General features: G+C 45.3%; 1 protein-coding gene across 8 annotated transcripts in view; it reads left to right on the top strand.

Annotated features, from left to right (window-relative positions):
• Window positions 1-14095, top strand: part of znf536 (zinc finger protein 536) — a 174878-nt gene that overhangs the window by 74995 nt on the left and 85788 nt on the right. Inside the window, exon 1 of one of the 8 annotated variants that reach the window (XM_023953734.1) lies at window positions 6972-7986. The exons of the other annotated variants lie outside the window; for them this stretch is intronic. The gene's annotated coding sequence lies outside the window, so the exon portion shown is untranslated. Of the gene's footprint in view, window positions 1-6971; window positions 7987-14095 lie in introns of those variants that run through there. 8 annotated transcript variants of the gene reach the window in all.

Below are 14095 nucleotides of genomic sequence, written 5' to 3'. Positions count from 1 at the left end.
TGTTTGTCCGTGTCGCTCGTGTCCGTGAATATTCCGCCTCTGTCCAGTTGTGAGTGCTACTGATAAGAACACTGCGCAGGGATTAAGGCAGTGATTGACTGAACAAAAAGCGTATCGCCAACAAAACAAACAGCGTGAGCGGCAGACAGAGTGCTGCTTCTGCCATCATTTTGTGGTGAAATGCTGCTTTTGAAACGATGAAATCAAGACGCTTTGAGCTTAATTGGACTGTAGAGTCGTGGAAGCATCAGTGCATAGACAAAGCAGCGGCCTGGAATGATAATCCAGACGTCCCATCTACCAAACGCTGCAGCACTAGCATCATTTATGAGACCATGCTGATGGATCATGATTTATGGTCATTATTTATGAGACCATGACGGTGGATAAATTCATCCACCATGAAACTGGTATGACAGCTGGTATGAAAAACCAGTAAAAAAGTATCTGGAAAAAGTAGTAGAAGGTGGAATTCTGAAAGTAGATCAGCCACTAATCCTTACAGACCTGACCCGCTCTGTCTGGTCAGACTTTACTACGATATGTTGCATCTGCGATGGAAACATTTGAGACTTTTCAGTCGCATTGAAGGATGTGATAGGAAACACTCTCATTTGCCTCACATGTGCAGACTAGATCTGCTTTACGTCATACGTCCTGTTAGGTTGGTCTAAAGTCTTATGCTGCGTTTACGAATAACGGGAGATTTTTACCTGATAGATTTGGGTCCAGCGCCGCTTTTTCAACATGTAAACCTGTCGCTACCAGCTTTTGTGGGAGGAGCTACTTTCTTAAAGTTTTAGCTTTGACTGTACATCTGTATATGTCATTTACAGTCAATGCATGGAGGACATTGATGATGTTGACAGTTGAGGTTTTATTCAAAAGCGTCGGCAGTCACTCCTCCGTGTCTCGGCTCATGACGTTATTCCAGTACGGTGAGCTTCACCATCCACTGCGGGAGCTGTGATGTGACGCCCGAAATGTTCTACCGCCGAGCGCCACCCGAAACTCACACCCACCACAGGACCTCTCAACGCGTCTGGACATTGACTTGTTGAACCTGGACGTCCTTGCCTCCCAAATTGTGTTCGGTGTGAACGTAGCTTGAGACTTCGGTCTATGTCATGTTGTAACTGCAAACGTTAGACACTTGTAACTGCAAACGATAGACACCTGTGCTATCTTATGGGGTCCAGATGACCCCCCCCTTACATTGACGTGTTCTCCCTACCATGACAAAGGTGGATAAAGGTGGAAAGATTTCATGTAATCCATGGACACCAGTGAAGATCACAAATCATTGAAGAAAAAAGGTTCAGAGCACTGTCTAGTGGGTCTAGATGACCCCACTCCCAATGTTCAAGTGCCTAGGATAGCACAAGGGTTAGAAGGACAAATGATTTGAAGGGTGTGATTGGAAACAGTCTTTGAACATGACTGTCCCATCTGCCTCACGAACCCTGTAGATGTTACAGACAAATGCTGCTTTATGTCGGACGTCCTACCTCACGTGAGATCCAGAGTCTTAGGTATGACTGGATTTGGGTTAAAAACAAATCAAAACATTTTCTTTAAAGGCTGTAAAAACACTGATTTAGTGTTTTTTTAAAAATCCCAAAGGTACTTTATTTTAGACATTTATGCCTTTTAAACATAACATCAAAGGCATTCAGGTCAGTTTTAAGGATTTCTCATCAGTCTGCTACACGAGCTAGAAGGAGTTTTTGCGTCTTCTCAGTTGATTCTTCTGCTTTGTGTGTTGTTGACGCTTTTCCTGCTAATTTTCCTGTTCCCTCTCGCCTCTTTCTCTCCATTTGCATTGCTTCCACACTTGCCAGAAACTTCCTGCTGCAGAACGGCACTGTATATACACTGACTGTTATTACCTTGGGGAACGTTTAGCAGCTCTGTGTTTAACACCATAACCTCCGCTACATCAGCAGTGGCAGTGAGTAGGAAAACCCGGGAGGTGGAAACCAGAGACGGCTCGTGTTAGGCGAGCTTTCGACTGATCACCACAATAAAGACGACAGCGGAGAAGGAGAGAGGGAGCGTGTAGCAAGGCTGCTTTATTCCCACCTATTGGATGATCAGTGACTCTTAAGGGGAAGGATAATTCCTTGCGATGCCTCTCACTACAAAGTAAGGAGAAATCAAAGCCCTTCATGCTCAGAGATGGAAATAAAAGAATCATTTCTGTTCTTTTTTCCTCTTTTCTACCTCCCATTGATTTGCTTAACTAGTGTTAAGTGGAACTATTTCAGATACTTGACTTTGTGTCTAGTCAGGTGGAGACTGGCTGCCAGTACGGTGGAAAAAAAGGCCTCAGCGATGATCAGACGCGTTGGATATCCGTCCAGCACGTTAAGAGTCATATTGAAACATCAAACAAAGCTTTTCATCTCGCTGTATTCTGTTTCCAGTTTCCGTTTTCAAAGTGACAACACTCAGGGATCCTTTGAGGCTTAAAGCCTCTTGGCAGATGTCACTCATGCTGTCATTTAAATTAGGCGACTTACGCCGCTCACTCAATCCTCCTGACTTTTGAAGGTGGAGATTTGTCTTTTTGTTTTTTTTATATCAAGACGCGTTTCCAGCTGTGAGCAAGAGCAGTCTGATGTTTTAGCTAAGAAGGGAATTCATTCTTCTGATGTCTCTGTCTTTAGAATAAACCAAAGCTTCTTGAACAAAATGAACCGAACACATTTCCTACACATCTCAATCACGACTTAAATTTTTTTTTAAAGTCTTTAACTCCACCCCTTAATGTAATAATGGATTTGTCCATCTACTCCACCAAGTCTTCCATCCATCCATCCATCCATCCATCCATCCATCCATCCATCCATCCATCCATCCATCCATCCATCCATCCATCCATCCATCCATCCATCCAACTTCCATCCATCAATCCATCCATCCATCCACCCATCCATCCATCCATCCATCCATCCATCCATCCATCCATCCATCCAACTTCCATCCATCAATCCATCCATCCATCCATCCATCCACCCATCCATCCATCCATCCATCTAACTTCCATCCATCCGTCCATCTAACATCCATCCATCCATCCATCCAACATCCATCCATGCATCTGACCACCCACTCATTGTTTTCTCCATCCATTTAATTACCCACCCATCTTTCCAACCCTCTATTCTTCCATCCATCCACCCGTTCATCCACCCTTCCTGTCATCCAGCCGTCCATCTATTCCTCCATTGATCCATCCACCCAACTACTGTTTTATCCATCTATTCTTCCAACTATCCATCCATCAATCAGACCATCCACCCACCCAGTCTTTGAGTTTCAATGTCATAAATTTGACCGTGGAAAGTCCAAGCAGTTGTTGCTGAAAATATACTTTGTGGTAAAGACACAAAATTAGAAACGTTTGCTTTGCTTCAGAATCCTTTGACCTGCATGGAAATGTCAGTCAAAGCTTCGTCCAGCCAGCATAAAACTGGAAGGGGTTGACCAGTCAGAGAAATTGTTCTGTGGTTGTTGTTGGGCCTTTTATAGAGGTAGCTGCGCAAGTCAAAGTAAGACGTGCCATGAAAGGGGGGCGTGAGCAGGTGTGAACAGGTGCAAACTGGTGCACACAGCTGTGAACTGGTGACCTGCGACATTTCCTGAACTCTGTCTGGACTTCCTACTGAAAGATAGATGTCTGTGGACGACCCATAGGAAACAAGTCATCACGGATTTCCACAAAAGGCCTAATCAAAGTAACTTCCAGCATATTAGCGACGAGGAAGCCCCCCCCCCCCCCCCCCTCATATCCTCCATCCTTCCTCCTGGCACCCACCGCCCCCCATTCCCCTCCCTTTTGTGGCATTGCTCTCCCGCCTCGGCAAGTTTCCTGAATTAAACTGCCGGCTTCCTGTTCTTTTATATGCACAGCCACATCTGGGGAGCCCGCTCGCAGGGCCCCGCCGCTTAATAACAATCACCTTCCCTTTCACTCGGCCCTGATTGTTTCTAATTCGCCCTGACAGATAGTAGCTGACAAGCCGCCCGCGTCTCCCTCCCTCCGTGACCCGGGCTCACTCAGCACACTTATAAGGCCTGTCATTTTTAATATTTGATTTTCACTTTGTAAAAAGTTATGTGTTTTAGAGCTGCCACGGACTCCCCACCCCCTAAAATCACGTGATTACATTCCTGTTGTAAGCCAGGGCCAAGCAGAGCGCCGCCGCCTCGCTCCCGGCTCCAGATGTTTGCCTCTACCTGAGACGCAGCCAGGTGTAGACACAACCCAGGCTGCGTTGCTAACAACAGACCATCAGACATGCATCCTCCAGCCCTCCAGCATTATTTGCTTTCCATTGATTTCCATTAAAGAGATATGCAGCCATGTATAATGCATATCAGGTAGGCTGATCATTAAATGAAAAGATGGATTCATCGACAGCTTGACGGATGACATTTTCCCCAGCGATCCATATGGCCCTTCAATAAAAATACAATTTGGAGCTCAAGACAAAGAAAGAAAGTAGAAGAGAAGAGTGATTCAAAGGTTGTCCAACCCCCCCTCCCGACATGAAGCACTTCCGTGTCGGGAAACTGAGGACGCCCGGGGCACGCCCACTGCTATGCTCTGTTCCTTACCCGGCGACAACTAATTGGAGCACCACTGCATGTTTTCACTAAAGGCACAATTTAATTACATTTGAGCTGAGAACGAGTATTTTGGGAACGTCTGTATGTTCATCCAAACAAATGGAGCGAGTGAAAAGCAATATTTGTTTTGCTTTGATTAACAAACGGGCGGGGGCAATTCGTCAAGGAAGAAAGAAAAAAGAGGAGTGAGGGCAGAAAAAGTCCTGCTCGTCACCCCTCCACCCAGGTTCCTCCACGCCGCTGACACTTTGACCTCTTCGGCCCTCCGGTTCATAAAAGCCGCATTATTGACTGAGCGGGTAACGTAAAGAGTATTGTTTTCTCCAAGGTTGTATTAATAAACATGAATGAATTTATTTGTCTTCACCAAAGCATGATTAATGCACATTAATGTCTGGATATTGCTCACTCTGCCCTGCATCACCAAGCACATATCACACCCCCACCCAAACACACACTGTCGCAAAAAAAGCCAGTCAATGTTAAATATTTATGGCATAATATTAATGGTTTTGTAAGGAAAATAACACATTATTAATCCACTGATTAACAACTGATTAACCTTTTTTATTAAACACGTGATCCGTGCATCGTCGACTCAGGATATGTCGAGCGACTGCGCCGCCGAATAATTATTTCTGTGTCTTTTCTAATTGCAAAAATCGCATGGCTGAGCTGTGCGCATGTGTGCGTGCCGTTTTTGTACTTTTCCTCTCGCTTTGACTCACGCATGGGCGCCGCTTCGCGCTGCTCCCAACGTATGTGGCTGAGAAGATGACGGCGAAGGACGAGGGATGAGGAAAGACAATAAAGCATCCAAACACCACTCTTTTCACTCGGAGGGGGGAAACGAGAGCAGCGCCCAAATTTAGAAGCATATCTCTCTGAAACAATGGGGGGGTTTAATTCACATATCCGTTTATTCTGCAGTGGGAAAGTGGAGTGAAAACACAGCTGAAGGACAAAACATTCTGTCTTTTTTCTTGCTCCTGCTCATCTCGAAGCCATTGTCTGAGTATTTTTAGTTCTTGTCAACTGACAGAAACGATGCCGTGTTTTCCTGCGGAGCGGCGCTGACCCCGGCTTGGAATCTGATGTTTAAATCCACCTTTTTCCACTCATTTTTGTGCCGCATCGGGGATCCAGAATAGAACAGGAACGCCTTCTTCTGTGCAGCACTGCTCAGCTGAAAGACTTTGAATTTGGCAAAGTCAGAATCCAGCAAATTAGACAAACGAAGCCTGATCGCTCCTTCAGACATTGACCTGCTGCTGTTTGGGTCATGGTTATCTATGGAGCAGTCCCACACCATCACACTACCAAGGCCGTGCTTTACTGGTGACTGATGTTGGGAAAGGTTTTGGAGAAGCTCCAGATGCTTGGGTCTAGAGAGACCTAAGCCTTCGTCTAAGCCTTCGTCTACTCCTGTGTGGATCAGGGTCTCACTGTGGTCCTCTGGATCTGTGGTTTGCAGGCCACGCGCCGCCATACACTAACTAACCTATAGGTCTAAAAACATTTACCATGACCAGGACATCGGTTCTGTGTTCATCCAAACAGGCCCCGGCTTCACACAGAGCAGGAAGGCAAATGTGAGATCACAAAAGACTTTTATTTAACTGGTTCTTACTCAAGACACTTTGATGAGAACGGCCCAATGTTGTTAGTACAGAGTTCCTCTTTTTCTTTAATATTTTGAGTTGGTCTGGAGCTTCACAGCTGCACAGAAACCTCTGGCATCATTTCAGACTCAAGCAGGACTTTGATTCTGTTTTAGATCTTTTTGCTCATGTTTGAGGTCAGGCGGCAAATATTTGTCATTTTCAGACAAACGTTTGTCTTCTGCAGAATCCTGAAAACTCTGCTCTTATTCCATAAACTCCTTCTCGTTCACCTCCATTCATCCTTTCTCTTGTCATTCATCTCTTCGGTTTTAATCGTCTTGGAGACCAGCTGGACTCCAGTGCCGTTCCTTCTAGAAAGTTCTTTGATCATTGGAGTGAATGAAACTCTCACTGACAGTTTTGGTCCGGGTCCTGAGTTCAGTCTTTGCTCATTTTCTTGTGGATTCCTGAACGCGCCTCTTTGAGCGTCTCGACATGAATCCAGTGTGGATCCAGCAGTAATTAAGAGAACGGTCAAGGTGCTTAATTCAATTTTTCCGATCGGGTTTTCCCTGTAATCTTGAGTTCATCTGTTCCTGAAGCATCCAGAGTGGCAGAGACATGAGCCCTAAGCCTCTTAAGGCTTGCAGCGCAGACACAACACGAGCAGGGAGCGGTTTAGGCATGGTGCAGGCCTTCTTTAATTGCTAAGCAGATATGACTGTGCTTTCACTGCGGTCGGTGCCGGGTCAGTGGGGCCCGAGGGATTAGCTGCGCAGAGGCGCTTCAGTCAGAAGAAAAGAACGCAGGAAACTTCATTCAGAGGAGAAGACAAAAGAAGCGCACCTCTGAGGGTTCAGTCATTGATCCGTTTGGAGTCTGCAGCCTGAACTTCACAGAGTTTCCTGGAGGATGGTTGCCACACCTGTGGGAGGACGCACGCAGGCTTCCTGTCTCACGGCGGCAGAAACGGCGGGTTTGTCACACAGCGAACACGGAGTCAAAACACTCCAAAGCGGCGTGAGTCTGGGTGGGAGGAAGACATCCTTGCCTCCTTGTCACCAGCTGGGTTTGGACGTCCCACCGCAGGAGCGTCGGTGACAGCCCACTGAAGGCTGCTTTGTTTCCCCAAGCCGTCTCCATTCCCTCTAATGAGCCATTATGGTTGTGTTTTGTCTCAGTCGTGTTTGTTGGCTGGCTGACTTTCTGAAATGACAAGACAGAGGGAACGGGTAGGGGGTGGAGGATGAGGAGTCTTTCATTTTGCCTTCATCGAAGTGGCGCAGCTCTACAAGACAGAACTATTTAGAAGAGTTGCCAAAACTCAACAGGCTCCGAGGGAAGTGAAGAGCTTCTGCTCCGCTGCTCCTCCCGAATCAAAGCTCCGCTCTCGAGCCCCAACTCTTCCTCCGCTCCGTCCGCAGATTCGGGACGCTCAAACGAGCGAGATGGAGAGTGATGGGATGTTGACGTGGGGGAGGAGAGAGGCGAGGTGAGCTGGGTGGCTAAGCAGACACGGTGACAACCCACCTGTCAGCAGGTACTCAGTTTAATTGGGAAACGAGGGCCGCGGGACAATAACGGGGGCCCATCACTTCTCCCTGTCTGCTCGTTTTCTGACGGGCTTTTGAAGTCACCAGGCGCTCCTCCGGAGCTCCTTCCTCCCCTCCTCTGGAGGAGAGAGGAGACATCGAGTAAATGTGGAGATCTAACCAGAGGTTACCGGCGTGTGGACAGGCCTCGTAACGTAAGACTCCCCTTCCTCTCTCAATGCCAATTCCAGCCATCAGGCTGTGTTTGCCCTCTAATGAAACACATCCATCTTCATCACACTCTCTCGTGGCTCTCCAACTCACTTTACAGCATAGTCAGTTAAACCCTCAGGGGCCACTCTGTGCGTAAAAGGATATATAATGCTTTGACATTTCAGCGAGTCCACATTAGGCACACCCACGGAGCATTTGGGTTGGAAAGAGTCATAGTGGAGCCCAGAGGTAGAGCGGGGCCGGGCGGAGGGATTGGGTCTCGTGTAAGCTAGTTAGCTCTTTGGATTCAGTTACTTATGCTGATGTAAGAGGGCAATTGTAAGCTGATACTCAATCTCTCTGTGACCCCTACACTGGCTCTGCTTCTCATATTAGGCTGCACAAGCTCCTAAATAGTGTAACAATAGACTAATAATAAATAACTCAAATGGACTTAACTGGATAGAAGAGTGTATTACTGTTGTGGATCAGCTTTCTTAAATTTTCTCAACGCTCTTCTTGCGATTCTTCTGTCTCATTGGTCGCTTTGGTTGAAGCTTTTTTTCCCTTCCGTTTTCTGCGTCCATTCCCTTCAGAAACAGAAGTAAAACAGTGGCTGATGAAAAGACTTTTTTGTTTGAAATATTTTTTCAACCGTCCAATTCTGTGGATCTATTCATCCAACATCCATCCAGCCTTTCGTTTCTCAAGTATTTATCCATCCAACCATCCGCATCAATTCTATTTCCATCCATTCATGCATTTATGTCTTTATCCATCCATCAATGTATTTATCTATTTGTCCATTTCTTTTCCATTCATGTAACCATCCATATTTCATTCCAGTTGTATCCATCCATTCATTTACCTATCCTTCAATTACATCTTTTTTTATTTATATTTTCGTCCGTCCGTCCGTCCATTTATCTAATTATGAAGTATTTATCCATCCAGCCATCTGTATCTATTCTACTTCCATCCATCTGTTTTTCTATTCATCCACTTATGTCTATTTCAATCTATCAGTGTATGTATCCATTCATCTAGTTGTGTTTCTACTCATACATCCATCCATGTATCCATCCATCCATCCATCCATCCATCCATCCATCCATTCATACATACAACCATTAGTCTATTTATTGAGTATTTATCCATCCAACCATCTGTATCGAATCTATTTCCATCCATCTGAATATCTGCTCATCCATCCATTTCTACAACCACCTCTTCATCTGTTTGCTTATCTACTCATCATTCATCCAATTATCTTGTTTTCTCATCCATCCATATTTGTATCTAAACATTCTTTCATCTCCATCCCTCATTTTATTTGTTCATGTTTTCATCTGTCCATCATTTCTCCATCTGTCTATCTCTTCCTCAATCCTATCTCTCTTCTCTATTACCTGCTGTATTATTAATCTGGCCTAGATTAGATTAGATTCTGTCTTCTCTAGATCTTTGCTTACTCTCTCTGTCTGCAGCGTTTTTATGACCTTGATTTTAAGTTGGTGTAAAAATCAACTGGTTTTCCTCCGGATGAAAGGATGTTTGAGTATCTGTAGGAAAGCGGTCCAAACATCTGCAGTCCGACCTTCGCTCGCGTTTGTTCAGGCGTGCTGTTCTGCGTGAAAACAAAAGGCCGTGTTGATGTTTTCTGGTCAAAGTAGTCATTATTTCTCTCCAGGCGCCTTTTTTCCCCCCTCCCGTTATTGTTTAATGTCTCGGAGTTCAAATCCCTGTAAAGTTTGAGGACTTCTTTCCAATTCCCAGGTTGGAGCCATGGTTCCTTACCTTCCCTCATATTGTGTTTCTTCAATTATGTCCTTCTGTCACAGCTGACAGATCAAGCTTTTAATTCACGGCGAGTCACTGAAACAGGGATAATGCCGCCGCCGCCGCCGCGTCGAGGATACTAATGTTTTCCGAGGAGTCTGCCACATTCCCGTCTGCCGATTGTGTCTGTTTCAATAGGCTGAGTGTGGTTAACGGGGGGTGGGATAGGTAAAGTCAACAGTTCTGCTCCTCCATTGTCCCCCCGCTGCTCTTGGGGGGGGGGGGTTATCCAGCCCCCACATAATCGTGTGGACAGTGCATTCATGCAAAGACGCCCAAAAAAAAAAAAAAGCGAGATCTTTTCAGCTCAGAACAACAAACATATTTATTATTCATAAAAGCTAATGCATTGTTTCTGTTGCTTTAGATTTGGGGTTATTTTCCTTCTTCTTCCTCCTCTCTGTTGTGGCGCCGCTTCCGCGTTGAAGCCAATTCTCCCAGGCAAAGGTTGGCAGAGAAGTTTGAAAGACAAAGCGGCGGATCCGTGCGATTCAGATCGCTCTTTGAGCCCCGCCGAACGGCGCTTTAAATGTTAAATGGGGGTTGAAGCCTGCCTGAACTAATTTGTAGAGCTTTGCACCATGTTGACATTTAAATGTGATAAGAATAGCAAACTGTACCGCCGACCTATTTTAAAGATGCTTTTGGAATCCATTCACATCAGCCGTGGCCTATAATTAATAAAAAAAGACAGGCCTCCCTTTGCTCCAGATTTGATTATAATACAAGCTTATAAACACACCAGGGATGGATGAGAGGAGGAACTGGGGTAGGCAATGAAGGGGAGGAAGGAGTGAGAAAGAGGAGAAATGATGAAGGCAGGGATGAAGAGGGAGGTGGATTGCGAACACCTGGTCTTTGAGGCAGATTGCGTTGGCTGGCTGCTGCGCGATCGCATTACTCTGATTCTGCCTCTCTTGTTTGTCAGAGAATTGAGAGAGAAAGGGGGGTGGGGGGGGGCTCTGAAAAATCAGCATGCAAATAACACCACATTGTTAACTTAATCAGATGCAGGGGGGAGCAGATATGGAGAGGGGATGGAAGGAGGCTGAGGTTACAACACCTCCCAGCACTGACCGCCCCCCACCCCCCCAGACTGATCGGGAGGGGGGGGTGTCCTTAAAAAACACTGAAAACGGGGTTTCGTTTCAGAGGTTCTGCTGTGTGATGCTGAAGGTCAGGCGGCGGCGTGGGGGGGGCACAATGGTGTTACGAGGCTTTAAACCGGCAGCCTTTAGTCAGTATAAAAGTTTAATACGCTCAGATTCTGCGGCCGCTCCCCCTCCTAAAGTCTGGAAGATTCCTGCAGTTTATTTCTTTATGGGGGGGGGGGGGGGTATCAGACCTCTCCCCCCCCATGTTTAGTTGATTCTGAATTTAAAACTCACAGCTTCCTGCTCATGAAGATTATTTCCACATATAGAAGGAATTTTACCTGCAACAGGAAAACAGCAGCTGCCCCCCCCCAAAAAAAAACAACAACAAAAAAAAAAAAAACAGAAGACCAATAACAACCACATGAAACACAGGAACTGCACGGGGGCGTCGGTGGGCGGGGCCAAAAATACTAAACACTAATAAGAAATATAAAGTAAAAACAGCTTTCAGTAAAAGACGTGTTATGGTTTAAAATATTATTTAACCATCCAATCAATTCATCCAACATCCATCTGTTTTTCTATCCCTCCCTCCCTCGCTCCCTCCACCCCCCCCCCTCCATCCATCCACACTGAGGTGTCCCTCAGGCTGCAGGTGGATCTTGGGGCGTTTGTACTCAGAGTTCCTCCCTGACAGAAAGATTCCTAAAAATTAAAAATGTTGTTTTTGAAAAAAGAAAAGGAACCTCAGCTCTTCTATCAATCATTAAAAATCATCTTCTCTTCTGTAGAAACAGCATGAAACCCTTTGAGATGAGTTTGGTTACACACTTCAGTTTTCTGAAATTCACACAAACTTTGTTGTTTTTTTCTCCAGTTTTTTTTTTGCCGGCAGAAAAGAATAATGAAAAACTCTTAAAAAAAAGAAAAATTCAAAATAATATTTAGCATTTAAACTTCTGGACATCCAGCTGCTTTTCTATTCAGAAAGGTTCTTAAATCTCTCCGGTTTCTCACATCAGTTTTAAACAGGTGCATCATTTTGTTGTTGGTCTGTTCACGATTCTTTTAATCCCACAAAGAGTCAAACTTTTAGTGAAAGAAAATGAACCTTTCCATCGGCTTTCCACTGACGTCATGGCAACATGTCTATGGACCTCAGCTCTGCTCAGTTATCATCCATCCCATAATATTTCTATAGGCTCAAACTAGATTCAACCAGAATGAACAAAACACTAAACTGATAATGTAAAAAACAGTTTTAGCCTTTAAATGGGAAAGGATTCATTGTGAAGTTGACAGAGATATTGAAAATGTGAAGATTTTAAAAAAAATCTTTAGAAATAAAAATTAAATTTGACGAAATACTGAAAAGCTGAATGAAAAACTATCATCCTAAAACTTCTACCCAATGGGAAAAACACAGATTAGTAGTATCCGCTGCTGTTTTTCCGTTTCTCCTCTTCAGTCCTCAGTTTACAGTTTGGTTTTTAACATTGGTCCCAATTGAACGTCGGGGGTGGAGCTTTCAGCTCATTGGCCACCAGGACATGATTGACATCAGGTGATAAGGTTATGGTGACATCATAGGAACAGGTCCAAGTGACCATGAGGTCATCCATAGAAAACGGTTTACTTTTGGCTCCAACCAAATGAAGTCAAACAGTCGCCGTTTGTTTTGCGATATCCTGGTCGCCACGTTGGAACCCGAAGTCTTCAGTCAGCAGTGATTTGTCGAGTCGATCTGAGTCAATGTTGCTGCGGCAACCACTCTCACCAATCAGGAGTGAGCTTGTTGGAGGGCCACACCCCTTACCACCTGGAAGCAGCCTTCATGAAAGCTCTCAAATGTTTGAACACTGGACATGGGGTCAGCAGGCTCCACCTACTTTTATTGAGGGATTTGATTGGTTTATAAGTGAAACAACTTAAACTACAGACAAAAATGAAAAATAAATAAAAAGTGGGGACTTTAAGAAGATTTTAAAATAAAGGTACCAGATCCAGAACAGTTGTTCTGACCAATAGAATGACTGAGTAACAGCTGTTTGTTTTTCTTTGTAGAAGTTTCTAGGATTTTGGCTTCTTGGAGCCCGCAGGAACTTCCTGTTTGGAATGCCAGGGGGCGGGGTCACTTAGTCCAGCTCTCATAGACAGTCAAAGGGGATGACATGGGAGGAGCCAGCAACAGAAATGACATCCAGATATGACATCACCATAACCTCTGACACCCGTTGTCAATCATGTCCCGTTAGCCAATGGCCTCAAAGTCCCGCCCCCCGTAAAAACTGATACTCAGTATTTTCAGAATTTCTTTCATTTTCAATCGTTCTTCTAACAACGAACATGTTTAAAACTTTTCTCCAAAAATTTAAAATCTTTTTTTTTTTTATTCACCTACACCGGTTTGACCTCCTTTCACAGGGTCTAAACGACCCGATTCAACATTTCCTGCTGTTTTTCAAAATAAGCTACCCTTTTCATTGGTGTCGTTAAGTTTCCAGCTTTTCAAAGTAAAGGGCGGTTTCCGTTTCATCAGAGGGTAAACAGGACTTTTATTTTTTTTTCGGTTCACGCCGAGGCCTCTGAGGTTCTACCCGACTTCCTGCTTTAATCACGGAGCCGCCGGCGTCCACGCAAACGCCGCTTCCCTGGCATCTCCTCTCCTCTTTGTCTCTCCATCAGTCTTTCATTTCTTTATTTCCCTCCGCGAAAGCCTTTCATCCCCCCTCCACTCGCCTCGCCCCCCATCTCTAATCTTAAGAGCAGTCAGCACTTTGTTTTCTGATAAAGTTTGATAGATAAACATGCTCTCTTATGTCCCGGGGGGCCCTCCGCCCTCTCCCAGGAGCCCACCCCTCTAAAGCACTTCCTCTGCTACAATTAGTCTGTAATAAATACACCCTGGCCTTAAAGCACAGCTCCTCTCTGAGGCTCGCCTTCCTTTTATATTAAGTGCTACATTAGATCACTGTACATATCTGTGAAAGGAGAGACGGCCGGCCTTTTTTCCTTCCTCCCCGCTGGCCGTCCCCCCGACCGCGAGGAGAGTGGGCTTTTCGTGGCGTGTTGCAGAGACGTGGCGGCGTTCTCACTCCGGCCCGGTTCTCCTGATGGCTTCGATAGCGCCTGTTTGCTTTTTCTGAAGCAGGAAGCGCGAAGCGGGGAGACGCCG

Source organism: Oryzias latipes, chromosome 3 (assembly GCF_002234675.1).
Source record: "Oryzias latipes chromosome 3, ASM223467v1".
NCBI classification, from domain to species: Eukaryota; Metazoa; Chordata; class Actinopteri; order Beloniformes; family Adrianichthyidae; genus Oryzias; species Oryzias latipes.
The sequence above is the reverse complement of the archived record's forward strand: the minus strand, read 5'-3'. Positions and strand labels throughout refer to the sequence as shown.